Consider the following 7,060-nt stretch of genomic DNA (forward strand, 5'->3'; position numbering starts at 1 on the left):
CTGGTGTAACACAATGTTTAGGGTTTGCAGCACACTATTCAAAACTGAGTTGAATCTTTTCTTGGTTAGTCACCTGCGATCCAAGCTTAGATGAGCATTCTTCAAAATTGGTCCCATTACATTTTTCTGCAGCAACTCCTAATGTTTTGATTTTTACATACCTCAAATGTTAAGTATGCACAGGGTGGAATTGTTGGTATTCTTTAGTGTTCCATCTGCCTTGCCCTAGAAAATGGCATTATGGAAAATGTTTTGCATATAAACTATCTTGCTAACTTTAACTAGTAGTTGAGAGAATGCAATTACTTCTGCTCCTGGGTGGGTGCCTAATTGGGCTTTGTTTCAAGCATGTAAACTTTTATTTTAGAGAACTGAATCTGCAGACCTGCTCAGATGTGCGGAATGGCTAAAACACACGGGGGATACTGAAAATGGAAAAAATGATTTACCAACATGGTGGAAGCCCTAGCCCATTTTAGAAGCTATGGACTCCATGGCTTGATACACCAGGTCTTTGCCCATTACTTAGTCAGGATTCCTTAACCACTGGACCATTTGGCTGCCCAAAGACCAGAGCACTTTTTGCGATTCAGCACTGCGTTGATTTAACCAACAATTGCGCAGTCATGCGATGTGGCTTCCAAACAAAATTGACTCCCCCCCCCCCAATAAAGCTTTCTTTTGGTGGTATTTTATTTAATCTCTGCGGTTTTTAATTTTTGCGTTATAAACAAAAAATAGCGTCAATTTTGAAAAGCGTATTTTTTGCTTTTTGCTATTACAAATATCCACAAAACTATATAAAAAAAAAAAACCCATATTTTTCGCCCTCAGTTTAGGCTGATACATATTCCACATATTTTTGGTTAATAAAAAATGCAATAAGCATTTATTGATTGGTTTGTGCAAAAGTTATAGCATCTACAAAATAGGGGATGGTTTTATGGCATTTTTATTTAAAAAAAAAAAAAAAAATTCACACAAAACCACAGGTTTTTATTTGTGTACCATTTCAGCCACTGTGTCCTGTCAAGCACAGCAGCCTTGTTTTGACTCTCCACTGCCCCTCTCCCATCAACACTGGGGTCACATTAGCTGCATTATGGGGAGAAATTGTAGTTTGTACTAGTGTGCAAAAGTCTATTTGGGGAAAAAAAAAAAATCCCCTTTAATGTTGGGTGTCTTGTGTGTGTCGATGCTGCCGTATAATGTAAAAGTTTTTTTTTTTTTTTACATTTTTAGAATGGGGTGCCTTGACTGAAAAGTTTGGAAAATGCTCTTAAATTATGGGTTTCCCCAGTTTCCATTTTGGTTTCTTCAATCAACTTTTCACCATTGTCTACTGTAACAAGTGTTGTGCATCTGGATCTGTGTAACCTTGGGAACCAGTCTCTGCACAGGGAGGATGCTCTGTAATGTTTCCTCAGGCACTGGATCCTTGGCACTTAGACTCCTTTCACACCGAGGGTGTTTTGCAGGCGCTATAGCGTTAAAAATAGCGCAATCCCTCAAACAGCTGCAGCATTGTCTCCAGTGTGAAAGCCCGAGGGCTTTCACACTGCTGCGCTGGCAGGACGGGAAAAAAAGTTTTGCCATAGCTTCTTTGGAGCGGTGTGTTTACCGCTGCTCCCCATTGAAATCAATGGGGCAGCGCTGGGATACCGCCAGCAAAATGCCGCTATTGCAGGCGGTCTTAACCCTTTCTCGGCCGCTAGCGGGGGGTCAAAGCGCCCCGCTAGCGGCTGAAATGCGCTGCTAATCCGACGCTATAAATAGCGGCGTTTTACCACTGACGCTATGGGCGGCCCAGTGTGGAAGGGCTCTAAGTGTAATGAGTGTAGGTAGCTGCAGGGTGCTATACAGATCCAGGGCCATGATCCATTCCTATGGTTCCCAGACCCTGAAGGCCCCTCTGGAGTTTGCCCACTGTGACAAACGAAGTTTCTAGATGGGTTCAGGCTAACATAAAGGTAAGATAGGGTTGTCCTGGTTATTGGACAGATACTGTATTCTGTAGCTGCTTAGTATCTCCATTACTTGCTGTATGTTTGTTTAAATGTCCTCTAAAAGCTTTCCACATAGTGAATTCTAATCAAGAAGCTGGGACTGTTTGGGATATTTATACTTTCAATCCTGGCTGTCTTCCTTCTGGGTTTGCGGACTCTGGCTGTGCCGTTCCTTCAGAAGGCAAGTTTAGGAGCCATTTACAGTACCTAATGGTAAGCCTGTAATAAGGCTTACCTATAGGTACAAACATTAGAGGGAGTGTTACTTCCTCTTTTAAGATTGAGCTATTGGGTAAATGACCCTGTACGTTGGTGGGGGTAAGTGGAAAGAATGCTGCTCTTATGGGTTGGCTAGTATAACACCCTTACAGTCATGCTGCTGGCTTTACCAAGTGCCATGGGAACTGGAACTATGCAGGCACCATCAGAAGGATAGTCAGCTAGACACAGCTTGAGAAATCTTGGTTGAGAGTGGCTGGCCTATAAAAATTGCATCGTGCAACAGGTTGCACTTTTACCATCAATTCTGCCTGGAGCCCTTCTAAGATACTCAGGCACTTCTCCCACAAGACCAGCCAACACCTGGGTTGCTGTGTATCCTACAGGCATGCTTACCCCATCTCTCTCCCCCCCTTTCTTATGTGAGCACCCGCAGGGGAATGCCCTTATTGAGGGCAATGGTAGAAATGCTAAAACTTGATATGCTGAAGGTTTGTGAAACACTTAAACTGCTCAGAGTGACAGTGATTCCTTTTTAATAGGGTTCTGCTCTATTTGTAAACAAAACTGATTCTAGTTCTCTCTCAGGCATGCGATAAGCAGCCTATTTGACCAAGATAACTTTCTATGTAACTATGGCAGAATTTCTTGGACAGCTAATGGCCTTAGTACAGTTTTCACTGTCCGGAGCCAAAAAGAAAAACAAACCCCACCAGGGCAGAAATTTCTGTACTGATCCCACCTCCTGAAACTTCTCCTTGCAGCACCTCTGTCATTCAGAAGGCAGGCTCTGAATTTTGTGACAGCAGTGACTATCAATAATACAGTTTAAATACATGTCTGAATTCAAGAAGGCAAACTTCAAGATTGTTCAGATTAATAGAGAGATACTGCAAATAATTGAAATACAATATAGAAATGTATATCTGTTTTCATCTTGAATTTTTTTTTAAACTCTTAACCACTTCAGTTATGGAAGATTTGGCTGCTCAATGACTAGACTTTTTTTTGCGATGCGGCACTGTATCGCTTTAACTGACAATTGCGCTGTCCCCAAACAAAATTCACGTGCTTTATTCTTTCCCCACAAATTGAGCTTTCTTTTGGTGGTATTTGATCATCTCTGCAGGTTTTTATTTTTTGTGCTATAAATAAAATAAGAGGGACAGTTTTGAGAAAAAAAAAAAAACTATATTTTGTACTGTTTGATATAATATCCCCAATTTTTAAAAAAAAAACAAATTTTTTCCTTAGTTTAGGCCAATATGTATTCTACATATTTTGGTAATAATCGCAATAAGCCTATATTGATTGGTTTGCGCAAAAGTTATATCGTCTTCAAAATTGGGGAAAGATTTATGGCATTTTTATTTATATTTTTATATATATATATATATATATATATATATATATATATATATATATATAATTTTATTTTTTTCAGGAGGACTGCGACAGATCGGACACTTTTGACACATTTTTGGGACCATTGGCAATTTTACAGTGATCAGTGCTATAAAAATGCACTGATTACCGTGTCACTGGCAGGGAAGGGGTTAACTGTGTTCCCTAGTGTGTGTCCTGACTGGAGGAAGGGACGGATCGTTGTTCCTAGCTAGTAGGAACTCGCGATCTGTCCTCTCCTCACAGAAGAGGGATTTGTGTGTTTACACACACGTACGTCCCTGTTCTGGCTCTCATGTCCGCGATTGTGCATGGCCGGCGGGCATACACATCGGCACCCCCCGCAGTGTAGCGGCCGTGCGTCTCTGCTATCCCGCTTAAAGGGACCGATGTACAGCTACGACGGTTTGTGGGATTGTGCCGACCTGCGGCAGTATAATGACGGCGGCTGGTTGGCAAGTGGTTAAAGGTATTCTTTGCTCTGGCAGAACGGCTATTGCTGTAATTTCTATTTGTCAAAATTCAGCTAATTGGACTAGGCTGGGCATTGCACAATCAACAGTAGCCGATATTTCAGGACTGATTTATGGCAGAACAGTTCCAAACCTTGCCTTCTGCCCTACTTTTCTGTGTTGATGCCCTAGAACAGGGGTCTCCAAACTATGGCCTGCTTTTTAGGCTTGCTTTTATCCAGCCCTTGGGGGCATGTACTCCCACTGATACAAGACACTATTCTACCAGCTGACACTATTTCTCCTAATGACACCAAGAATGGGGCACTATTTATCCCTATGATACCTATGATGAAGCGCTATTCCTCCCCCTAATACCTAATGTGATGTTTACTCCCACTGATGACAGGAATATTTCCACAATCCGGCTCCCCTAAATTCCAAAGGACAGTAAACTGGCCCTTCGCTTAGAACGTTTGGAGACCCCTGCCCTAGAACAAGACATGACAAATTTTTAGAATTACTTATATCTGTTAATCGCAAGCTAAAAACCTGGACAGCTGAATTGTTTCCAAAAGCCATCTCACTCATGCCTTTTGAGGGCAAACATGGTTACATAGGTGAGATCGAAAAAAAGACACAAGTCCAACCTGTGTGCGTGATTATATGTCAGTATTACATTGTATATCCCTGTGTGTTGCGGTCGTTCAGGTGCTTATCTAATAGTTTCTTGAAACTATCGATGTGTGTTCCCCCCCCTGCTGAAACCACCGCCTGTGGAAGGGAATTCCACATCTTTGCCACTTTTACAGTAAAGGACCCTCTACGTAGTTTAAGGTTAAACCGCTTTTGTTCTAATTTTAACGAGTGGCCACGAGTCTTGTTATACTCCTTACTGCAAAAAAGTTTTGTCCATATTGTGGGGTCACCAGTTTGGTATTTGTATATTGAAATCCTATCCCCCTCTCAAGTGTCTCTTCTCCAGAGAGAATAAGTTCAGTTCTTGCAACCTTTCCTCATAACTAATATCCTCCAGACCCTTGATTAGCTTTGTTGCCCTTCTTTGTACTCCCTCCATTTTCAGTACATGCTTCCTGAGGACTGGTGCCCAGAACTGGACAGCATGCTCTATGTGCGGCCGGACCAGAGTCTTGTAGAGCGGGAGCATTATTGGTTTATCTCTGGAATTAATCCCCTCTTTAATGCTTGCCAATATTCTGTTTGCTTTGTTAGCAGCAGCTTGGCACTGTATGCCATTGCTGAGCCTATCATCTACTAGGACCCCCAGGTCCTTTTCCATCCTAGATTCCTCCAGAGGTTCACCCGCTAGTGAGTAGATTGCATTCATATTTTTGCATTATTTTCCATTTTTCTACATTAAACCTCATTTGCCATGTAGTTGCCCACCCCATTAATTTGTTAGTTGAAGTAACTGCCCTGCTTAGCTTTAGTGTCGTCTGCAAATACAGAGATTGAGCTGTTTACCCTATCCTCCAGGTTGTTTATGAACAAATTTAAATAGGATTGGTCCCAGCACAGAACCCTGGGGGACTCCACTTCCCACCCCTGACCATCCTGAGTATTCCCCATTTATCACCACCCTCTGAACCTTTTCCATCCTAGATTCCCCCAGAGGCTCACCCCTCAGTGTATAGATTGCATTCATATTTTTGCCACCCAAATGCATTATTTTACATTTTTCTACATCTTTTGTGATGTACTTGATATGCTTTCAAAAAAGGTCACAGGAGAAAAAGTCTATCTTCCATGAAATGTTTCAAAATCCCTCTATGAGGACTTTTACCTCCTTTTTTTTTTTTTAAGTTTTACCATTTTTAATGAAAGGACTTTGGAAATATGGTACATTTTCCTTAACACAACATTTCTTGGGAGCCACAGTAAAATAAAGTTTTTTACAGCTGTTTACTCATGTCGACATTCCCAGCTTCATTTACATGGCAAATAAGATCAGGAAAGCAACCATCAAACAAAACAGACCCATAGCTTCAGACCTAGATGGCGTATGCGAACAACTGCTGCTTCAACGAAGGATTTTTTGCATAACCAATAATGAGACTTCAAAAAACACTACCAGCACCAGAGCCAGCCACACCGACTGTGGCAGCACCAGTACCAATGGATTTAGCAGCAGTATCAATGTCCCTGCTGACTGCACTGGTCTGAAATCCCCTTAGTACCAGCTGGGTGCATGGATTTTGTGTCCCACTGAGGAGTGTGTTTCCCTCTACAGTTCGGACCTCTGGCCGGGACAAAACTGATGCAGAAATTGGTCTGTGCAGAGCCTTGGAACCAGCACGGATCAGAGAAGGGGTACAGACGAACTTCGCACAGGCATACATGATGGAGGGAGGTGTGTGTGTCCTTTAGCGGGGAGTTGGGTCACGGCTCAGCCCCTCAGCACCAGAGGTCAAACTGAACGGAGAACGGGCTTTTACCTCTACACAAAGGGTGCACCATCACTCTCTCCAGCCTGAATCTTCAACACCAAAATGTAGCCCTTCCTTTCAGCATAAGACTTGGAATATCAAGTCTACCCCAAAGTCCTCTTCACAATGAGGGAGCACCCTCAATCAAGCAAGGAGGGGGCATTGTTGCAATTAGGATTCCACTGGGTCACAGATGTCCCAGATCTATGGGTTCACTCAGTGGTCTCCACAGGGTACAAAATAGAGTTTCAAACTACCCCTTCACTGATTTCTTCCCTCAAATCAGTCAACATCTGGCCAAAAGGATTTGTAGGACACCCTTAAACACCTTTTGCCTCGGAGTGGCTGTTTCATTTCCTTTAGAGAACATATTGAAAAGATATTTTATTGCCTCTCTGATACAAGGGGAAAATCTGTAAACATTTAAGATGCCAGCGCTTTCTGCGGTTAGCCGTAAGAGACAAACCCTTTCAATTGGTTGCACTCATGTTCAGGCTATCCTGTGCCCCGAGAGTATCTACAAAGTTGCTTG

The 7,060-nt window shown here is 42.5% G+C and overlaps 1 pseudogene; it reads right to left on the minus strand.

Moving 5' to 3' along the window:
• Nucleotides 1-5,889: 5,889 nt before the first annotated feature.
• Nucleotides 5,890-6,496, minus strand: LOC141139059 (ATP synthase F(0) complex subunit C3, mitochondrial pseudogene; annotated as a pseudogene).
• Between the last annotated feature and the right edge of the window lie 564 nt (nucleotides 6,497-7,060).

The sequence above is a fragment of the Aquarana catesbeiana genome, linkage group LG01, assembly GCF_042186555.1.
Source record: "Aquarana catesbeiana isolate 2022-GZ linkage group LG01, ASM4218655v1, whole genome shotgun sequence".
NCBI lineage: Eukaryota > Metazoa > Chordata > Amphibia > Anura > Ranidae > Aquarana > Aquarana catesbeiana.